This window comes from Schistocerca americana, unplaced genomic scaffold (genome assembly GCF_021461395.2).
Source record: "Schistocerca americana isolate TAMUIC-IGC-003095 unplaced genomic scaffold, iqSchAmer2.1 HiC_scaffold_240, whole genome shotgun sequence".
NCBI lineage: Eukaryota > Metazoa > Arthropoda > Insecta > Orthoptera > Acrididae > Schistocerca > Schistocerca americana.
Window position 1 is genome coordinate 172,436 of NW_025725951.1, and position 23,270 is coordinate 195,705.

The window sequence follows — 23,270 nt, forward strand, 5'->3', positions numbered from 1 at the left end:
GACAATTTTCAGCGTACATCTAACAACAGTCGGTCATACCAACAGCAAAGTTATGCACGAGAACCTATTCTCATGAACGAACCCGACAGTAGGTACCATCCAGAGCGTAACACGTCTGGAAGAAGGAATAGAACAGTTCAAATAGTAGAAATGCCACAGAATCCTCCTAATAATAACAACACGTCAGATAGAATCTGACTAGATACTGCACAGGACGCATCCTCTAATAACACAAGCACTACCTTTGACACGCAAAATGTTGTTCACGAAAATGTAATTACTTTTAACGATATCAGAGACACTCTCTTGCAGGAAAGACCAGTTATTCAGAAAACCATTTCACATCCTGTTATCGAAATTAAAATTGGTTCATCGAAATTCTCAGCAGTAATCGATTCCGGCTCACCTATATCAGTAATAAATGAGGAGACTTTTAACGAGTGTAACAAAGAGAATACCTATCCGAAACTACCTTTAGGCAAAACAAAAGTGAAGGGAGCAGTATCGAGTAAAGGAGTAGACGTTAAATTACAGACGCATTTATCATTTTGTATTGGAGGTCATACTTTCCACTCAAATTTTTGGATTGTTCCTTTATTGACAACAGACGTTATTTTAGGTGCGAATTTTCTGGTACAACACGACGCAGTTATTGATTTTCAGAATTCTTATTTAATGGTGAAGGATGAATATGTACAATTGGCTTTAGAATTTCAGCACTCTTTATCTGCGGAAGAACAAACAATTAACCGCACAGAGGTCATTTCCGCAACACGTAACATAGACTGTAATCCCACATTGTTCACAGATACGTACGTACACAACTATAATACTCCAGACGAAGCTGACTACGACGTAATGCAAATGATTTCTGATAAGGTTAAAGAGAGCAGTGCAACTACACACGACGAACGAACGCAATTACACGAAATTCTTTTACAGCAAGCTCCAGTTTTTGACAACATTCCTGGTACTATGTCCGGCTTTGTGTATGAATTTCAAGTGAAACAGCACGACACATTTAAAGCAAAGCACTATCCTATTCCATATATCCACAGAGAACAGGTTAAAAAAGAATTGCAGGATATGCTTGATCAAGGAATTATAGAACCGGCAGTTAGTCCGTACATAAACCCGCTACATATTGTTAAGAAGAAAGATGGCTCACTTCGCCTTGTACTTGATTCACGTCACATTAATGACATTATTATTAATGAAACAGATCGGCCACAGACACTAGAGGAACTTCTACAAAAATTTCACGGTACTGCTATTTATTCTACATTAGATTTGAAATCGGGATTTTGGCAAATTCAACTTCATCCAAATTGCAGAAAATATACAGCTTTTCTTTGTTTTGGCGACTTATCAATTTTGCAAATTACCGTTCGGCTTAACTATTTCTTCTGCAGCTTTTATTCGCGGTTTGAACACAATACTTCCGACAGAACTTAAGGACAGAATTACGACGTATGTAGACGACATTCTTATCGCAGAAGCTAACTGGTCTGAACACAATCTGATTCTTGAACAACTGTTACAAACTTTTCGTGCACAAGGACTTACAATTAATCTTAGTAAATCGCACTTTGGCAAAACTTCTATAAAATTTCTTGGACACGTAATTTCAGCAGAAGGCATTGCACCAGATCCGGAAAAACTTCAAGCTCTACGTGATATTACTGTTCCTACGACAAAAAAGCAACTACGCAGTTTTTTGGGCTTAATTAACTTTTTTCGTAAATTTATTCATCACTCTGCTTTAGACACACCCAGATTATGTCAATTAACAGGTAAAAACACTATTTGGTCTTAGGATAAGCAAGCACATTCTGAATTTGTGAACCTGAAACATGCTTTGTTGAATGCTCCACTGTTATCGCACCCAGATCTTACTAGAAATTTTTCCATTGCCACCGACAGTTCTAACACGGCTTTAGGCGTACATATTTTCCAGGAAATAGAAGAAGATGGCTCTACAGTAATTAAAAACATCGCATTTGCAAGTCGCATTCTGTCACCTGCTGAACGAAATTATTCTGTTACAGAACTTGAAACATTATGTGTTGTATGGGCTTTCACGAGATTTAGGCATTTTCTTTGTGGCAGACATACCACCGTTTACACAGACCACAGAGTGATACAATTTTTACTTTCGGCTAAATTTACTCACGACAGATTAAGCAGATGGAAACTTTATTTACAGGAATTTAATTTTACAATAGTTCACATTCCCGGCACACAAAATGTTATAGCAGGCGCACTATCGCGTTCTCTCGGCAACAATCAGCAAGACGTAGCAACCAACTTCTGCAAAACAAATTTCAGTGTCATGTACATTCAGCAAGTTGCATTTGAAAATTTTATTTCGTCGTCATTACAGGACATAGCAAAAGAGCAAAATAAAGACAACGTGTGGAAAGAAATTAAACACCTTTGGCAAGATAAGAATAATGTTACGATTAGAAACCATTACACTGTACGCAATGACATTCTGTTTCGCCGCTCTCATCCTGACAGCAACAATTGGTTATTATGCATTCCTGACGAACTGGTTAACAAACTAATCTGGTACACTCATTTAAGTTACGCACATTACGGAGCACGAAAATGTTTTCTTATACTGAGACAGAACTGTTATTTTACTAACATGGAGAAACGTATACGACGAGTTTTAGCGTCTTGTAAAATTTGCCAGAAAGCTAAATCAGACACCACTTCACATATTCCTCCATTATATCCCATTATACCTGTTAAATTAAGACATATGGCCGCTGTAGACATTTTTGGTCCAATTCCGAGAACTAACAGAGGTTTTTGCTACATCTTTGTCGCTGTTGAGCTCACTTCAAAATTCGTTACTTTCACTCCATTACGCAAAGCTACTGCTAAAACTGTTACGAAAGCATTTGTAAAACAGTTTCTATTTCATGTAGGGCATGTGATGCGAGTAATTTCTGACAATGGATCTCAATTTCGTTCTGGTACATGGACACGTATGTTACGAGCTAGAAACATTTCTCCGATTTATATATCCAAGTACCATGCTTCTTCGAACCCTTGTGAACGGTTAATGAAAGAAATTGGTAAGCTGTGCCGAATATACTGCCACAAAAGACATATTGATTGGGACACACACATACTCTCATTCCAAGATGTAATTAATTCCATTCCAAATGAATCCACTATGCTATCTCTGTCTGTTATATTGAAAAACGTTGAACCACCAAACAAAATTAAAGAATTAGTAAACTTCCCTAAATGTCGTCGACTAAGACACCACGAAATAATTGACATTGCGCTGAACAACATCAAACGTGCCGCAGAGCGCCGGAGAAGACAGCAAAAACAGGTTTGTACACGCCGCGACTTTCACGTTGGACAGAAAATATTAGTGCGTACACACTATTTATCCAGTAAATTAAAAGGTAAGTGCAGTAAATTTGAACTTCTATACGCAGGTCCATATCGGATTCGCAGCATCCCTCACCCCAATGTTGTACACGTCGAAACTTTGAGAACCAGAAAATCGAAAGGCAATCACCATATCTCAAACATTAAACCGTTTATTGAATGAAACCACTTTATGATTCAACACACTATGATGCCATTTACTAATGCAATTATATTCACATGACTAATTACTGATGATTATCGTATTTTTTCTTGTCAAGTGCCCGGCAAGGTAAGGTTAGCAGGTCGTTTTTCTTGTCGTTACACATCAGACCGTACACATTTTCCATTTTTTTATGTATGATTGTTTTCAAATTTTGTTTGTATGCACTGTGAAATAGTTAAGATATAACACACACCAGTCGACTTTGACATATTTGCCTTATGACATCTCAACATCGTGACTGTTTTACATTTTTCTTTTGCTGCTGCATTGTGATATTCTCTGTACATTTTGGCTTTGAACACTGTCAATGTCTTTGACATATTACGTTTTCTGTCATGTTATGCTGTATGGTTAATTATGTTACCATAAACCAGTCATTATTTAGTGGGTATATGATTTAAATGCAAGACATTAATCTTTGTTCATCAATTTCAGAAAGAAATGATGCGTGTAAGAAATAAATCCAACAGAAATGGGAATTTCACCTACGGAATAAACGATAGAAGATGCAATAACTTTATGAGGAAGAGTAAATGGATCAGGATTAACAAGCATTAACAAGAATATACTATACTCATCGTAGAATAGCAGTCTTAACTAATTTTTTCTTTCAAAATACAAGGTGATTGATGCAGGCTGTCAGACTGAACTACACATCTTAGTTTTAGTGATGAAATATGCTAGAGATGAGGAATAGTTGTGTAATAAGTAATGAAGTGATTTTTTGCAGATGATAATGAATGCTGATGAATAATGATGAAGAATATGCTATTATGAATAATGAAGTTTTTCTTTACAGGTGATGATAATAATGAAGTTATGATAATATGGATAATGAAGTGATTGATAATGAAGTTTTTTCTTTACAGATGAGGATAATGTTGAAGTTATGTATTTATGCGATGTAGTTATTTAAGTATTTGTTGCAGTTCGTTTTGACAGCAGGTATTATATTGCATAGTAGGATGACGGAAAGTTTTGGAAAGGACAGCTATGGAACACATTTTTATACACATTTCACTACCTGTTAATTCGAGGTTCACTACTTTTCAGCATAGTGTGCGTTTCTTCTTTCAGGTCAATAACCCATTTTGTATTTTTTTTCAGGAGAAGCTTTTCATGATACTTACTAAACCTGTTACTTATTATACCTGTTCTAGTACTTGCATTTTTATTTTTTACCCATTTGTGTTTATCATTTATAAAGGTGATCACATATACTGCCTTGTTACATAACCTTGCTACAGCTGACTCATGACGAATGACGTTACCTATCCTCATTTGCAGCAATAGGTCAAAAGCAAATAGTGTTATGCCTCAGCAATTAATTATCGATCACAATGCAATGCATTGTTAACAAAAAAATGTATTACTAGTCCCAAATAGTGATACCAGTTTGAGAAAGTTCTGAGTAATGCTGAACAGCAATGAATAATATGTCACTTAGAAAATGATTAATTAATTATGCCATACTTTGTAACTGGAAAAGAATGCGATTGTTTAATAATGCTTTGTAATTAGGAGAAGGCTAATGATTAATACTATATTGGAATGACAAATGATTAATTAACTATGCCATACTTTGTAACTGGAAAAGAATGCGATTGTTTCATAATGCTTTGTAATTAGGAGAAGGCTAATAATTCTTACTATATTCAAATGACAAATGATTAATTACGCTTTGTAACTGGAAAAGAATGCGATTGTTTCATAATGCTTTGTAATTAGGAGAAGGCTAATGATTAATACTGTATTGGAATGACAAATGATTAATTAACTATGCTATACTTTGTAACTGGAAAAGAATGCGACTGTTTAATAATGCTTTTTAATTAGGAGAAGGCTAATGATTAATACTATATTGAAATGACAAATGATTAATTAACTATGCTATACTTTGTAACTGGAAAAGAATGCGATTATTTAATAATGCTCTGTAACTAGGAAGAGAAGGGTACTGATTCTATGTAAAACAATTAATGAACATTTTTCTGTAATACTACATACTTGGTACAGAAATGTTCAATAACTGGGCTATGAATGCCGCAAACTACTAATGAAGACTGTAATTGTCAATATTATGTGACTTAATGTCCTTTACCTTATGAGCTAACTACCCTGAATTACTGCAATGTCCATTTGTCCTGTTTATCCTAGTGATCATGGAGCACTATCTTTGGTTTTGCACTAATTCTACGTTGGTGTGCCTTGTAAGAGCGTGGTGTTGACACGACATGCTGTCCACCACCGTGAGCGATGAAGACGTTATTATGGTCCCACTGTTTGGTGTACCTAATGTACTGCCAAAATGAAAACATGGATCATTACTACGACAGTTCAGTGTCTTGGCTACACTGATAAATTCTGATGGGAAAAGAACTTCAAATTGTGTCACTTGGTGTTGTACTTCTGTGGAAAGATACGGACTTTCAGAACAGCTGTGTGCAATCTAAAGTGCTACAACCATGATGCAATCCTTCCCTTTCCTATCCTAATTCTTGTCACATAGCGAAAATCATTTTTTGCTAACATCATTTATGTTTATGGGCCATACATTTTTTCGATTCGCTGAACTCCAGTGCGAGTACAGTTATGTCACTTATCGATATGATTTTTTTTTACCATTATGTTTATTTATTGCGAAAATGCTAAAGACATTTTTTCGATTTGTTCTGAAGTACAGTATATGTGCACTCTTGTCTTTTATATTATATATACATTTTTTATTTTGATGATATGTTCTGAACTACAGTGCATGTGCACTTATGTTAGGTGTTAATATGTTTTCTACTGAACTTCAGTGCCTGTGCACTTTTCTCATTTTTCAATACGATTTGTACTCATTTCTGTATGTTCAATACTTCAGTGCGTATGCACTTATGTCATTTCTTACTCATTGTATGTTCTGAACTCCAGTGCATGTGCACTCATGTCACTTGTCATCATGATTTTTTTGCCAGTCTGTTTATTTGTTCTGAATATGCTAAAGAATTTTTTCAGTGCGTGTGCACTTTGTTTTTTCTGTCAAATAATTTGTATATACAGTTTTCTGATTTACTACTATGTTTTGTACTCACATCCTGTCTTTGTCTGATATATTTTGTACTCGGTGCATGTGCACAACATTTAATTTATGTACTAAATTTGAATATTCTGTAAATTGTAAAAATTTCTTGCGATGGCAAGTCCAAATGACTCACCATCGCTGCCAAATTTTTGCCCCCCCAGTGGAGGGTTATGAAACACGTATGTAACGTAGCAGCGATGGTGAGGCACGTTAAAATCTTTGACCAGAGAGCCTATTATCGTGGTTAGTATGCGCTTGACCGCGCGAATGTTACGAGCAGTACTCTGTCAGTAGTCGTTGCGAGCAGTAGCTCAGTTCAGTTGCGTCCAGCAGTTCGCTAGTTGTCGTCATGCAGTACACTCGGTCGGTAGTAGCAGCCCAGTGCGGTTGTGTGATGTAGTCTGTCGGCAACACTGGTCAAGATGCTGAATGAGGTATATTGTTAATTAAGGTAATCATCAGATAATGTAAAGTTTATTTATTGTAATTAATTTCCAACAAGTCCCCCAATAATAATTTTGATTTCAAAAGCAATTTTACAAAAAAAAAAATTTATTTAATTGAACTAACGATTTCGTTCCACTTCCCTTAAACCAAAGTTTCAGTTAAATTACAAAAAAAAAAAAAATTATTATTTGCAATGCAGTTCCTCCAAGCCGTGCGCAAGAATAAGAGCAGAAATTGACTAGCAGTTACAATGAGGTAAGAATTTAATTCTGATTTTTGCACAGGGCCAAAGACCGATATTTCGGTTTAATTGAATTATCATTATCACTGAGATTTTCTTATCATTGAATGGACTTTGGTTTTTTTTTTGTGAAGAACTTATATTTGAGTCAGATTGCGATTCTCATTTTTTATTGTCATTAAATTTAATTGCTAGGGAGGTTACGTTTGGCTCCCATTGATTTATTATTTCTGTCTTTAAAATTTCAGTGGAGTGGTTACACTTAGCGCAATGTCCATTAGCAATCTTAAATAATATTGTCATTATCTAAAAATTTTGTGGGGAGGTTACAATACTTACGGATACAACAGAACGCGGTGATGTTTACATGACTGCTATATTACGTATTTTTTCTAATATAGGTTGTGGTGGAAAAGTGACGTGTTGCATAGCCCGAGGTCTAGGCTGGGTTGACAGGTTGCAGTACGGTTCAGTTAGCGGAGCCAAAGAAATGGAGTGTTACAGTAATGATAATTATTGCTGTGTCAGATATTTTATGCACGTTAGATTTCGACGAGTGTTTTATGTCCGTTTTGATGTCGTCATGGATCGAAACACAGTTGGAACGGCAGGTTCAGTATTTTTCAGCATTGGGCACAGTTCGTAGCTAGCGTAAACGTACGTTTTACACCTGTGTAAACTTGCGTGTGCACAAGACGGACGCAGACTCTGCAGAAAGAGGCATCGGTGCAGCCAGCCTCGTACGCGTGTTGACACGTGGGCGCGGGCAGTCGACACGTCCCAGGCGAATACAGGCCGTGCTGTCCCGTCCACGGTTTTGTTTCGTTTGCTCCGTTTTGCTGCGTCGCACTATTAAGTTCTAGTCTTTCGTGCACTTTCAAATTTTTGTTAACCCATTGGCCGAGTGTCCTAAAAGGGAACAAATGGACCTGAAGAATATTATCGTGCATACTTATGGCGCGAGTTATCGGTATCAACTAGTGTGTCTTCTGAATGATATAATGGATAATCGAGTTGAACTTTTTACTGCTAATGTTATGAGGAAACGTGCTTTCCAATGCAGTGGCAACGCGTATCAATTACTAATGGCCCTTTGAATAATATTCATGTTGGTTTGAGACACACTATATAGTGCCTGCTATCTATCGCTGCATTCTCGAAAACAGCATGAGAAAGTAGGCTGTAGTAAAATTATAAAGATTACAATTAGAGCAGTCAACCACGAATATGATATGCAAAGTTTATTTACACAAAAGCATTGCCGGTTGCCGATTTTCAAAAACAAGTTGTTAGGTGGCATTCAAAAGCTGATCAGTACTTGCGTTAACCGCCATTTAAAAGAATATTCGTTTCTGCGCAAAATATCAAACCTTCACGATCGGTTTTTGTCTGGAGATGTGAAATTATCGACTACATTTTCCCATGCAAATGACGTCCGAGCTTTGTGTTCGGGCACTACATTACTAGATGAAAGGCAACAGTGAAATCAGCTACAGAATCAGTGTGCGTTAAATGAAAAATAAACAGGACGCAGGATCATTCGTGAGTGGTAACGAAAATGATGTACATTATCGGTACAAGCCAGTGATATAGTACAGGTCCATCTGCCCTTTAAAGAACGTTAGGTCAGGTACTGTGGCACTTCGTATCTTGTAATCGCTATTTCAGGTAAGGAAAGCAGCCACTCGTCACTGATTCTGTAAGTAAATTGTCAGCAAGACGTGAATTAAAAGATAATGAATAGCAGCACTGACAGCTCACCATACGTGTTAGAAAACACTATGATACATAAATTTCTCATCATTGTTTTGCAGGAAGAATAAAGCCATTGGGGTATTAATTTTTCATTCTTGAGGCTGCACAGAAAGAAGTTCTAGATTTAATTACGGAATTCAAACACACGCTACCTGTTAACGATACCTGTGTCTTGGTCTATGAGTTCGTCAGTCAGTTGTGAAATTGCGTTGGGTTGCATGATCGTACGTAATGAATAGTGTACTGGAAAGGAGTAATAAAAGTCGGATGCAAGTAGGCATATACTCACCATTTACGTACGTCATCGTTGATTGCTTACGGCAAGATGGCAGATGGTAATGTACGCAGTATAGGTAGTAGCATTGAAGTCACTACATAGTTTTGACACTGTGTGATTAGTTAGTACAGAAGTGCTAGTACATTCTGTGAATGAAATATTAGTCGCTGCGGTGATTAATTGGAAATGCACAAAAGTACTTTGATTCCTAACATTATCAGGAGAATCCTTGGAGGCAGGTTTTGTGTGCAAATATTATCTATATTATTAAAAGAATTTGTAAATACAACATTGTCAACCTTTCCGACTAATAATTAAGAGAACTTTTGGCCTCACGTGAAAACAACAATGGGATCGAAATCATGAGTTGAGTCGCTCAGTGACAATACCGTCACAGAAATGGAAGACGACACAGGAGGCGAAATACAGGGCTACCAATAAATCATTCACTGGTTTCCAGAATTCTACAATTTCCGAAATATTTTTCGCCTCAGCGAGTTTAGACTGTGCCGAACACATGATCTTACGAATGCACCGCCTTGTGAAAATGCCGAAAAGGCGAGAGAAGAGTTTTCGTGTGTTGGAATGTGCGGGTATTTGACCAAATGTGGCAGCTTCGGCCGTGGAGGAGGGTGAGTGAGATTTTTGTACAAAGAAGTCAACAGCAGCGACAAGCCGCGAACTCTGAATACCGCAGCAAGGTGTGTGGAAGACCGTGCGTCGGCTGTTACACTTCGAACCGTACCGTCTGCAGCCCGTACAACAATTAAAAGCAGAAGGTTGCGGCCGGCGCCTTCAGATTCCCGCCACAACGGAGGGATCACTGGAGGATGAACCTCCATGCTGATCTTCAGCGACGGAACAACCTAGAATTTACCTGAAAAACTTAATCTCCGCAATGTGAGTATGGGCTACTGAAAATCCTCATGAAATTGCGGCGCATGAACCAGATTCGCCGATTCTTAATGTTTTCTGTGCAGTGTCACAGACAAAGCTTGAATGGGCCGTTGTTATTCTGTGAAGGAACTAGGACGATCCTCAGTACGCCATACTCTCACATGGCGGATATAAACATTTTCAGATAAATGCAAGGTTGCTTCGTTGCTAAGTATGAGCATGGGGACGAAATGTCCATCCTCAACTGGTCCGTGCATAGTGGCGCAAATCTGAAGGCGCTGGCCGCAACCTTCTGCTTTTAATAGTTGCGAGAAATGCAGACGGCGCGGTTCGATGTGTGACCGCCGACGCACGGTGTTCCACACACTTTGCTGCGGTATTTAGAGTTCGCGGCTTGCGCCTGCTGTTGACTTCTTTGGACCGCGTACAGAAATCTCGTTCACCCCCCTACACGGTTGCAGCTGCCACGTTCGGTCAAATATCCCGCATATTACAACACGAGAAAACTCTTCTCTCGCTTTGTCGGCATTTTGGCAAGGCGCTGTATTGTTAATGTGAGGTGGTCGGCACAGTTTAAACTCGCTGAGTTGGCTGTTATATCCATACACCAATCATATTTCTACATGTAATATTTCGGAAAATTTAGAATTCTGGAAACGAGTGAATGATTCATGGCAGCTCTGTATTTCGCCTTCTGTCTGTCGTCTTCCGTTTCTGTAACAGTATGGTCACTGAGCGACTCAACTCATGGTTTCGATCCGCTTGTTGGTTTTATGTAATGCCCAAAGTTAGTTCAATTTTTAGTCAGATCGGTTGACAATATTGTATTTACGAATTCTCTGAATAACGTAGGAATATTTTTACAGATAATCTGCCTCCAAGAACACCCCCGACAATGTTTACATACAAAATACTTCTGTGCCCTTACTATTAATCACAGCAGCGCCTAATATTTCTTTCACAGAACGTGCTGGCACTTTGCCCCTTCCTGACCACACAGCGCCGACACTGAAGGTACCGCCTCTGATGCCAGTACTTACACTGTGTACGTTACTGTCCAGAATCTTTCCGTAAGCAATGAACGATTACGTACGTAAATGGTGAGAATAGCCTACTTGTATCGGACCCATAATACTCCTTTCTGTTACACAACGTATGTACGTACAGTCATGTTCAAAAGTATCCGAACGAATCGAATTGCATTTCGCCTAATTCGCATGCAACCCGCATAACGCAGCTGTTTAGCAGGTCCTCTAATCGCCCCTCAGTACAGTCGTTTGACTATTGAAAATGGTTCCAACAAGTCATCACTAGGAAACACTGCCCTGTATCGCAGTAACTCAAGATGTAAAGTAATACCACGACACTACAAATATCAGGGGACCCCTTATCACATATAAACTGTCCTTAACGCTTGTAAGCTCACATTTATTACAATAAATGACATACCTCAAATGTTACCACTCTCATTGTTACGTCGGATAGGTAATGCACGTAGTAAGTTCGTCATATTCATGATTTTTTTCTTGAAAGTGACATACCGTACTTATTATTTAACGCAAAATGCCCTTAAAAATTTAAGTTATTCACGAGCAGCTAGTTTAGAATATCTATGGACTTCAAATGACACGACGAACCGTCTCGTTCTGCATATGGATTCAAACCCAGGTCATGTAGACTAAGCAAAGATTTCGTGACCGACGGAAACCTACAGTCATTCCTGACTAGGCATACAGAGAGTGATATACCTCGATTTTAGACAGTATCAGTTAGCAAATATCAACTATAAATTACATGACGTAAACATTTTTAACGGACGCGGATTCCTACCCAGCATCTATTGTCCTTGTTAACTAACTACGAGAGATGTTGAATATTGCTTCTTCACATGTAACTTATTTGGAATGTCGTGACGTGAAGCTTTGTGTTGGACTGGGGTTCGAACCCACAACCTATTCTCAGCAACATTTCTCCTCACACTGTCAGCCGCCTACTCCTGTTCCGCTCGCGAATGTCGCGTGGTTGGGGCGATCCTCGGCAGGGCCTCTTATATTGGCTGCAATTCCTCAGTTTTTCTCGTCGTGGCCATTTCGCTGCAAGCCTGAAAGCCTCAAGGAGACGCGTTGGCACGCCACTTTTTCAATTACATGCCACACGTCCTGTGGATACATTCAGTCGAGACCGTTCGTAGCGACATCACTTTTAACGACTTATTGGCTATAACATCGAAATCTAATGGTTCTATCTAAACCATACATGAATGCTCTATTTAGGCTATAACACAGGAATCTAATGGTCTCATCTAAACCCTACATGAACGCTGTATTTATAAAGTCCCTTAGGACGTCTCTTTTTGCGACTTACCGAATAAAATTACGTATTTTTGTTCCATTTTCGGACAAATGTACCGGCTGTAGGATCCAATGTTAGTTTTTTTTTTTTTTTTTGCTTATTTTGGGAGGTATCTCTTATTTTCAAACATTCGATTTCTGCAGATTGTTCGTTTCAAATCAGGCGTCACAACGAATACATCGTCAAATGCAAAGTGAGTACGTAGATCTTACATGCTAAAAGCAAACTGATGTAACAGATTACGTTAAGTAGGGCAGTATATTGTAGTATGTGTTACTGTACAGCGTATAGTCCAGGATCGCTAACAAGAGATCAATTTTTTGCATTCACATGACACAATTGTATCGTCAGTTGTTTTTCTGTTTTCAGGAGTGATAATTTTTTTAATTGATTCAGATACTTCTTTCCCAGCTGTACTTCTTCGCTGAGGTTTATGGGCCAAGTTCGCTGAACCACTTTTACGTATTCTTGGAGCTGCTTCTGGATGCACTCTACCAGAACTTGTAGCATATTGGGAGTGTTGTCGTGTGCATTGTTTCTTCATTGCCCCCACCCCTCCCCGTATCTTCTTTATTTTTATTCTCTTCAATGTCTATATAATTCGACTCGAAATCCCTTAACTCTGATACTTGTTCGCCTATTAGATGTTAAGCGAAAATTTCCGCCTCATTCAGGTCTCTATGACTCATTGTAGAAAATCTTCCTCAAAAGAAACACGTTTGCTCAACTGTGACAAACTGCTAATAATAATGGTTAGTCTATAAATCAACCATGAAAATGAAACTAAGCAACTAGACATTCAACAATGCGCCATCAAACTTGCGTTCTGGGTTGCCAAAAGAAATTTAGACCGAATTAGAATTGCGGTCGCAGGTGGCGTCAACCCAGTGCAAAATATGCCCTTGGGCACAAAAGTTAAAGTTTTTTTTCGTTATTATTTCCCATTTTCACAAGGGATTATGGGCGATCTGTTATGTTAAAATGTGTGGATAAAAGTCGTATTTCAAGATCGCTAAAACTCCTCTACTGATTACTAGTTTCAGATCATTGACGAGACTTCTTCAGATACAAAATACAAAAAGGTAGCATAAAAGAGAGCAACTATAGCATAACACGTTTTATGTTTAAAATTCCTGCATCATTTTCAGTTTCGTGCAGGCCTATGAAATTCTTTTAAAAAATTGAACAATTTTTTTTTTACTTTATTCAGAATGGGTTGAATGTGCGGAAGCCCATTCTGAACAATTAAATTGAGTGTGTGCGCAAAGCAGAGGATGTGTTTCCAGGCTGTGAGTCTTATAGCTGCCACAATATTAGCAGCATTGTAACTAACAACACACACGACTTTTTCTGGAATGCCCCATTCCCTTGTTACATGTCGCAGTTCTTCGGAGAGTTTTTCTGACGTGTGCCTTTCGTCGTATTTAAGGCACTGTAGGAGGGAAGATGCCAGCTCCAGGTCTTTAACGTAGTGTGCTGTCACCAACAAATAACTCTCATTTGTGGTTGAGGTCCACCCATCCATTGTCAGCACAACCGCTACCGCAGAATTTATTTTGACTCTTACAATTTCTTTAATCATGGTGTGCTGTTGTTGTAGTAGTGTATTGGAAATGGTCTTCCGAGCTGGCATTCTGTAAGCACCATTTAGTTTGCCTACAAAACTTTGGAAATGTTTGCTTTCCACTATGTTGAAGGGTAAATAATCCTTTACAACAATCTCCTGAAGTGTGAAATCTATCTCTTTGAGTGCGTTTTTGCGTGGGACAGTAAGGTGGTATCTAGTTGAAATTGATATCACGTACTGAGGTCGGTGGTCGCTTGGCGGTGTCAGAGTTTTAAAATTGTAAGTGAAGGCATCGAGGAGTTACGGACGTTTATGCAGCATGTTTTGAAAAACACGAAGAGCAGAGACGCGCCGCGCCGCGCCGCCTGGCCCAGTGAGCGTAGTTTGCTTTGATATCGGAGCGTGTGGCGAGGTAAAAAAATACTAGTTTCCACAGTGGAATGAAAGGAGAGTAACGGAAAGTGTTTAATTTGTAACTACATAAGACGAAAACGTAGCTTTTGCGCGAGTTTGTGTGATCCGTTTTTCGGTTTGTATTTGCGTCTTTGAGTGCGTTTTTGCGTGGGACAGTAAGGTGGTATCTAGTTGAAATTGATATCACGTACTGAGGTCGGTGGTCGCTTGGCGGTGTCAGAGTTTTAAAATTGTAAGTGAAGGCATCGAGGAGTTACGGACGTTTATGCAGCATGTTTTGAAAAACACGAAGAGCAGAGACGCGCCGCGCCGCGCCGCCTGGCCCAGTGAGCGTAGTTTGCTTTGATATCGGAGCGTGTGGCGAGGTAAAAAAATACTAGTTTCCACAGTGGAATGAAAGGAGAGTAACGGAAAGTGTTTAATTTGTAACTACATAAGACGAAAACGTAGCTTTTGCGCGAGTTTGTGTGATCCGTTTTTCGGTTTGTATTTGCGTCTTTGAGTGCGTTTTTGCGTGGGACAGTAAGGTGGTATCTAGTTGAAATTGATATCACGTACTGAGGTCGGTGGTCGCTTGGCGGTGTCAGAGTTTTAAAATTGTAAGTGAAGGCATCGAGGAGTTACGGACGTTTATGCAGCATGTTTTGAAAAACACGAAGAGCAGAGACGCGCCGCGCCGCGCCGCCTGGCCCAGTGAGCGTAGTTTGCTTTGATATCGGAGCGTGTGGCGAGGTAAAAAAATACTAGTTTCCACAGTGGAATGAAAGGAGAGTAACGGAAAGTGTTTAATTTGTAACTACATAAGACGAAAACGTAGCTTTTGCGCGAGTTTGTGTGATCCGTTTTTCGGTTTGTATTTGCGTCTTTGAGTGCGTTTTTGCGTGGGACAGTAAGGTGGTATCTAGTTGAAATTGATATCACGTACTGAGGTCGGTGGTCGCTTGGCGGTGTCAGAGTTTTAAAATTGTAAGTGAAGGCATCGAGGAGTTACGGACGTTTATGCAGCATGTTTTGAAAAACACGAAGAGCAGAGACGCGCCGCGCCGCGCCGCGCCGCGCCGCCTGGCCCAGTGAGCGTAGTTTGCTTTGATATCGGACCGTGTGGCGAGGTAAAAAAATACTAGTTTCCACAGTGGAATGAAAGGAGAGTAACGGAAAGTGTTTAATTTGTAACTACATAAGACTAAAACGTAGCTTTTGCGCGAGTTTGTGTGATCCGTTTTTCGGTTTGTATTTGCGTCTTTGAGTGCGTTTTTGCGTGGGACAGTAAGGTGGTATCTAGTTGAAATTGATATCACGTACTGAGGTCGGTGGTCGCTTGGCGGTGTCAGAGTTTTAAAATTGTAAGTGAAGGCATCGAGGAGTTACGGACGTTTATGCAGCATGTTTTGAAAAACACGAAGAGCAGAGACGCGCCGCGCCGCGCCGCCTGGCCCAGTGAGCGTAGTTTGCTTTGATATCGGAGCGTGTGGCGAGGTAAAAAAATACTAGTTTCCACAGTGGAATGAAAGGAGAGTAACGGAAAGTGTTTAATTTGTAACTACATAAGACGAAAACGTAGCTTTTGCGCGAGTTTGTGTGATCCGTTTTTCGGTTTGTATTTGCGTCTTTGAGTGCGTTTTTGCGTGGGACAGTAAGGTGGTATCTAGTTGAAATTGATATCACGTACTGAGGTCGGTGGTCGCTTGGCGGTGTCAGAGTTTTAAAATTGTAAGTGAAGGCATCGAGGAGTTACGGACGTTTATGCAGCATGTTTTGAAAAACACGAAGAGCAGAGACGCGCCGCGCCGCGCCGCGCCGCGCCGCCTGGCCCAGTGAGCGTAGTTTGCTTTGATATCGGACCGTGTGGCGAGGTAAAAAAATACTAGTTTCCACAGTGGAATGAAAGGAGAGTAACGGAAAGTGTTTAATTTGTAACTACATAAGACTAAAACGTAGCTTTTGCGCGAGTTTGTGTGATCCGTTTTTCGGTTTGTATTTGCGTCTTTGAGTGCGTTTTTGCGTGGGACAGTAAGGTGGTATCTAGTTGAAATTGATATCACGTACTGAGGTCGGTGGTCGCTTGGCGGTGTCAGAGTTTTAAAATTGTAAGTGAAGGCATCGAGGAGTTACGGACGTTTATGCAGCATGTTTTGAAAAACACGAAGAGCAGAGACGCGCCGCGCCGCGCCGCCTGGCCCAGTGAGCGTAGTTTGCTTTGATATCGGAGCGTGTGGCGAGGTAAAAAAATACTAGTTTCCACAGTGGAATGAAAGGAGAGTAACGGAAAGTGTTTAATTTGTAACTACATAAGACGAAAACGTAGCTTTTGCGCGAGTTTGTGTGATCCGTTTTTCGGTTTGTATTTGCGTCTTTGAGTGCGTTTTTGCGTGGGACAGTAAGGTGGTATCTAGTTGAAATTGATATCACGTACTGAGGTCGGTGGTCGCTTGGCGGTGTCAGAGTTTTAAAATTGTAAGTGAAGGCATCGAGGAGTTACGGACGTTTATGCAGCATGTTTTGAAAAACACGAAGAGCAGAGACGCGCCGCGCCGCGCCGCGCCGCGCCGCCTGGCCCAGTGAGCGTAGTTTGCTTTGATATCGGACCGTGTGGCGAGGTAAAAAAATACTAGTTTCCACAGTGGAATGAAAGGAGAGTAACGGAAAGTGTTTAATTTGTAACTACATAAGACTAAAACGTAGCTTTTGCGCGAGTTTGTGTGATCCGTTTTTCGGTTTGTATTTGCGTCTTTGAGTGCGTTTTTGCGTGGGACAGTAAGGTGGTATCTAGTTGAAATTGATATCACGTACTGAGGTCGGTGGTCGCTTGGCGGTGTCAGAGTTTTAAAATTGTAAGTGAAGGCATCGAGGAGTTACGGACGTTTATGCAGCATGTTTTGAAAAACACGAAGAGCAGAGACGCGCCGCGCCGCGCCGCGCCGCGCCGCCTGGCCCAGTGAGCGTAGTTTGCTTTGATATCGGAGCGTGTGGCGAGGTAAAAAAATACTAGTTTCCACAGTGGAATGAAAGGAGAGTAACGGAAAGTGTTTAATTTGTAACTACATAAGACGAAAACGTAGCTTTTGCGCGAGTTTGTGTGATCCGTTTTTCGGTTTGTATTTGCGTCTTTGAGTGCGTTTTTGCGTGGGACAGTAAGGTGGTATCTAGTTGAAATTGATATCACGTACTGAGGTCGGTGGTCGCTTGGCGGTGTCAGAGTTTTAAAATTGTAAGTGAAGGCATCGAGGAGTTACGGACGTTTATGCAGCATGTTTTGAAAAACACGAAGAGCAGAGACGCGCCACGCCGCGCCGCCTGGCCCAGTGAGCGTAGTTTGCTTTGATATCGGAGCGTGTGGCGAGGTAAAAAAATACTAGTTTCCACAGTGGAATGAAAGGAGAGTAACGGAAAGTGTTTAATTTGTAACTACATAAGACGAAAACGTAGCTTTTGCGCGAGTTTGTGTGATCCGTTTTTCGGTTTGTATTTGCGTCTTTGAGTGCGTTTTTGCGTGGGACAGTAAGGTGGTATCTAGTTGAAATTGATATCACGTACTGAGGTCGGTGGTCGCTTGGCGGTGTCAGAGTTTTAAAATTGTAAGTGAAGGCATCGAGGAGTTACGGACGTTTATGCAGCATGTTTTGAAAAACACGAAGAGCAGAGACGCGCCGCGCCGCGCCGCCTGGCCCAGTGAGCGTAGTTTGCTTTGATATCGGAGCGTGTGGCGAGGTAAAAAAATACTAGTTTCCACAGTGGAATGAAAGGAGAGTAACGGAAAGTGTTTAATTTGTAACTACATAAGACGAAAACGTAGCTTTTGCGCGAGTTTGTGTGATCCGTTTTTCGGTTTGTATTTGCGTCTTTGAGTGCGTTTTTGCGTGGGACAGTAAGGTGGTATCTAGTTGAAATTGATATCACGTACTGAGGTCGGTGGTCGCTTGGCGGTGTCAGAGTTTTAAAATTGTAAGTGAAGGCATCGAGGAGTTACGGACGTTTATGCAGCATGTTTTGAAAAACACGAAGAGCAGAGACGCGCCGCGCCGCGCCGCCTGGCCCAGTGAGCGTAGTTTGCTTTGATATCGGAGCGTGTGGCGAGGTAAAAAAATACTAGTTTCCACAGTGGAATGAAAGGAGAGTAACGGAAAGTGTTTAATTTGTAACTACATAAGACGAAAACGTAGCTTTTGCGCGAGTTTGTGTGATCCGTTTTTCGGTTTGTATTTGCGTCTTTGAGTGCGTTTTTGCGTGGGACAGTAAGGTGGTATCTAGTTGAAATTGATATCACGTACTGAGGTCGGTGGTCGCTTGGCGGTGTCAGAGTTTTAAAATTGTAAGTGAAGGCATCGAGGAGTTACGGACGTTTATGCAGCATGTTTTGAAAAACACGAAGAGCAGAGACGCGCCGCGCCGCGCCGCCTGGCCCAGTGAGCGTAGTTTGCTTTGATATCGGAGCGTGTGGCGAGGTAAAAAAATACTAGTTTCCACAGTGGAATGAAAGGAGAGTAACGGAAAGTGTTTAATTTGTAACTACATAAGACGAAAACGTAGCTTTTGCGCGAGTTTGTGTGATCCGTTTTTCGGTTTGTATTTGCGTCTTTGAGTGCGTTTTTGCGTGGGACAGTAAGGTGGTATCTAGTTGAAATTGATATCACGTACTGAGGTCGGTGGTCGCTTGGCGGTGTCAGAGTTTTAAAATTGTAAGTGAAGGCATCGAGGAGTTACGGACGTTTATGCAGCATGTTTTGAAAAACACGAAGAGCAGAGACGCGCCGCGCCGCGCCGCCTGGCCCAGTGAGCGTAGTTTGCTTTGATATCGGAGCGTGTGGCGAGGTAAAAAAATACTAGTTTCCACAGTGGAATGAAAGGAGAGTAACGGAAAGTGTTTAATTTGTAACTACATAAGACGAAAACGTAGCTTTTGCGCGAGTTTGTGTGATCCGTTTTTCGGTTTGTATTTGCGTCTTTGAGTGCGTTTTTGCGTGGGACAGTAAGGTGGTATCTAGTTGAAATTGATATCACGTACTGAGGTCGGTGGTCGCTTGGCGGTGTCAGAGTTTTAAAATTGTAAGTGAAGGCATCGAGGAGTTACGGACGTTTATGCAGCATGTTTTGAAAAACACGAAGAGCAGAGACGCGCCGCGCCGCGCCGCGCCGCGCCGCCTGGCCCAGTGAGCGTAGTTTGCTTTGATATCGGAGCGTGTGGCGAGGTAAAAAAATACTAGTTTCCACAGTGGAATGAAAGGAGAGTAACGGAAAGTGTTTAATTTGTAACTACATAAGACGAAAACGTAGCTTTTGCGCGAGTTTGTGTGATCCGTTTTTCGGTTTGTATTTGCGTCTTTGAGTGCGTTTTTGCGTGGGACAGTAAGGTGGTATCTAGTTGAAATTGATATCACGTACTGAGGTCGGTGGTCGCTTGGCGGTGTCAGAGTTTTAAAATTGTAAGTGAAGGCATCGAGGAGTTACGGACGTTTATGCAGCATGTTTTGAAAAACACGAAGAGCAGAGACGCGCCGCGCCGCGCCGCCTGGCCCAGTGAGCGTAGTTTGCTTTGATATCGGAGCGTGTGGCGAGGTAAAAAAATACTAGTTTCCACAGTGGAATGAAAGGAGAGTAACGGAAAGTGTTTAATTTGTAACTACATAAGACGAAAACGTAGCTTTTGCGCGAGTTTGTGTGATCCGTTTTTCGGTTTGTATTTGCGTCTTTGAGTGCGTTTTTGCGTGGGACAGTAAGGTGGTATCTAGTTGAAATTGATATCACGTACTGAGGTCGGTGGTCGCTTGGCGGTGTCAGAGTTTTAAAATTGTAAGTGAAGGCATCGAGGAGTTACGGACGTTTATGCAGCATGTTTTGAAAAACACGAAGAGCAGAGACGCGCCGCGCCGCGCCGCCTGGCCCAGTGAGCGTAGTTTGCTTTGATATCGGAGCGTGTGGCGAGGTAAAAAAATACTAGTTTCCACAGTGGAATGAAAGGAGAGTAACGGAAAGTGTTTAATTTGTAACTACATAAGACGAAAACGTAGCTTTTGCGCGAGTTTGTGTGATCCGTTTTTCGGTTTGTATTTGCGTCTTTGAGTGCGTTTTTGCGTGGGACAGTAAGGTGGTATCTAGTTGAAATTGATATCACGTACTGAGGTCGGTGGTCGCTTGGCGGTGTCAGAGTTTTAAAATTGTAAGTGAAGGCATCGAGGAGTTACGGACGTTTATGCAGCATGTTTTGAAAAACACGAAGAGCAGAGACGCGCCGCGCCGCGCCGCGCCGCGCCGCCTGGCCCAGTGAGCGTAGTTTGCTTTGATATCGGACCGTGTGGCGAGGTAAAAAAATACTAGTTTCCACAGTGGAATGAAAGGAGAGTAACGGAAAGTGTTTAATTTGTAACTACATAAGACTAAAACGTAGCTTTTGCGCGAGTTTGTGTGATCCGTTTTTCGGTTTGTATTTGCGTCTTTGAGTGCGTTTTTGCGTGGGACAGTAAGGTGGTATCTAGTTGAAATTGATATCACGTACTGAGGTCGGTGGTCGCTTGGCGGTGTCAGAGTTTTAAAATTGTAAGTGAAGGCATCGAGGAGTTACGGACGTTTATGCAGCATGTTTTGAAAAACACGAAGAGCAGAGACGCGCTGCGCCGCGCCGCCTGGCCCAGTGAGCGTAGTTTGCTTTGATATCGGAGCGTGTGGCGAGGTAAAAAAATACTAGTTTCCACAGTGGAATGAAAGGAGAGTAACGGAAAGTGTTTAATTTGTAACTACATAAGACTAAAACGTAGCTTTTGCGCGAGTTTGTGTGATCCGTTTTTCGGTTTGTATTTGCGTCTTTGAGTGCGTTTTTGCGTGGGACAGTAAGGTGGTATCTAGTTGAAATTGATATCACGTACTGAGGTCGGTGGTCGCTTGGCGGTGTCAGAGTTTTAAAATTGTAAGTGAAGGCATCGAGGAGTTACGGACGTTTATGCAGCATGTTTTGAAAAACACGAAGAGCAGAGACGCGCCGCGCCGCGCCGCCTGGCCCAGTGAGCGTAGTTTGCTTTGATATCGGAGCGTGTGGCGAGGTAAAAAAATACTAGTTTCCACAGTGGAATGAAAGGAGAGTAACGGAAAGTGTTTAATTTGTAACTACATAAGACGAAAACGTAGCTTTTGCGCGAGTTTGTGTGATCCGTTTTTCGGTTTGTATTTGCGTCTTTGAGTGCGTTTTTGCGTGGGACAGTAAGGTGGTATCTAGTTGAAATTGATATCACGTACTGAGGTCGGTGGTCGCTTGGCGGTGTCAGAGTTTTAAAATTGTAAGTGAAGGCATCGAGGAGTTACGGACGTTTATGCAGCATGTTTTGAAAAACACGAAGAGCAGAGACGCGCCGCGCCGCGCCGCCTGGCCCAGTGAGCGTAGTTTGCTTTGATATCGGAGCGTGTGGCGAGGTAAAAAAATACTAGTTTCCACAGTGGAATGAAAGGAGAGTAACGGAAAGTGTTTAATTTGTAACTACATAAGACGAAAACGTAGCTTTTGCGCGAGTTTGTGTGATCCGTTTTTCGGTTTGTATTTGCGTCTTTGAGTGCGTTTTTGCGTGGGACAGTAAGGTGGTATCTAGTTGAAATTGATATCACGTACTGAGGTCGGTGGTCGCTTGGCGGTGTCAGAGTTTTAAAATTGTAAGTGAAGGCATCGAGGAGTTACGGACGTTTATGCAGCATGTTTTGAAAAACACGAAGAGCAGAGACGCGCCGCGCCGCGCCGCCTGGCCCAGTGAGCGTAGTTTGCTTTGATATCGGAGCGTGTGGCGAGGTAAAAAAATACTAGTTTCCACAGTGGAATGAAAGGAGAGTAACGGAAAGTGCTTAATTTGTAACTACATAAGACGAAAACGTAGCTTTTGCGCGAGTTTGTGTGATCCGTTTTTCGGTTTGTATTTGCGTCTTTGAGTGCGTTTTTGCGTGGGACAGTAAGGTGGTATCTAGTTGAAATTGATATCACGTACTGAGGTCGGTGGTCGCTTGGCGGTGTCAGAGTTTTAAAATTGTAAGTGAAGGCATCGAGGAGTTACGGACGTTTATGCAGCATGTTTTGAAAAACACGAAGAGCAGAGACGCGCCGCGCCGCGCCGCCTGGCCCAGTGAGCGTAGTTTGCTTTGATATCGGAGCGTGTGGCGAGGTAAAAAAATACTAGTTTCCACAGTGGAATGAAAGGAGAGTAACGGAAAGTGTTTAATTTGTAACTACATAAGACGAAAACGTAGCTTTTGCGCGAGTTTGTGTGATCCGTTTTTCGGTTTGTATTTGCGTCTTTGAGTGCGTTTTTGCGTGGGACAGTAAGGTGGTATCTAGTTGAAATTGATATCACGTACTGAGGTCGGTGGTCGCTTGGCGGTGTCAGAGTTTTAAAATTGTAAGTGAAGGCATCGAGGAGTTACGGACGTTTATGCAGCATGTTTTGAAAAACACGAAGAGCAGAGACGCGCCGCGCCGCGCCGCCTGGCCCAGTGAGCGTAGTTTGCTTTGATATCGGAGCGTGTGGCGAGGTAAAAAAATACTAGTTTCCACAGTGGAATGAAAGGAGAGTAACGGAAAGTGTTTAATTTGTAACTACATAAGACGAAAACGTAGCTTTTGCGCGAGTTTGTGTGATCCGTTTTTCGGTTTGTATTTGCGTCTTT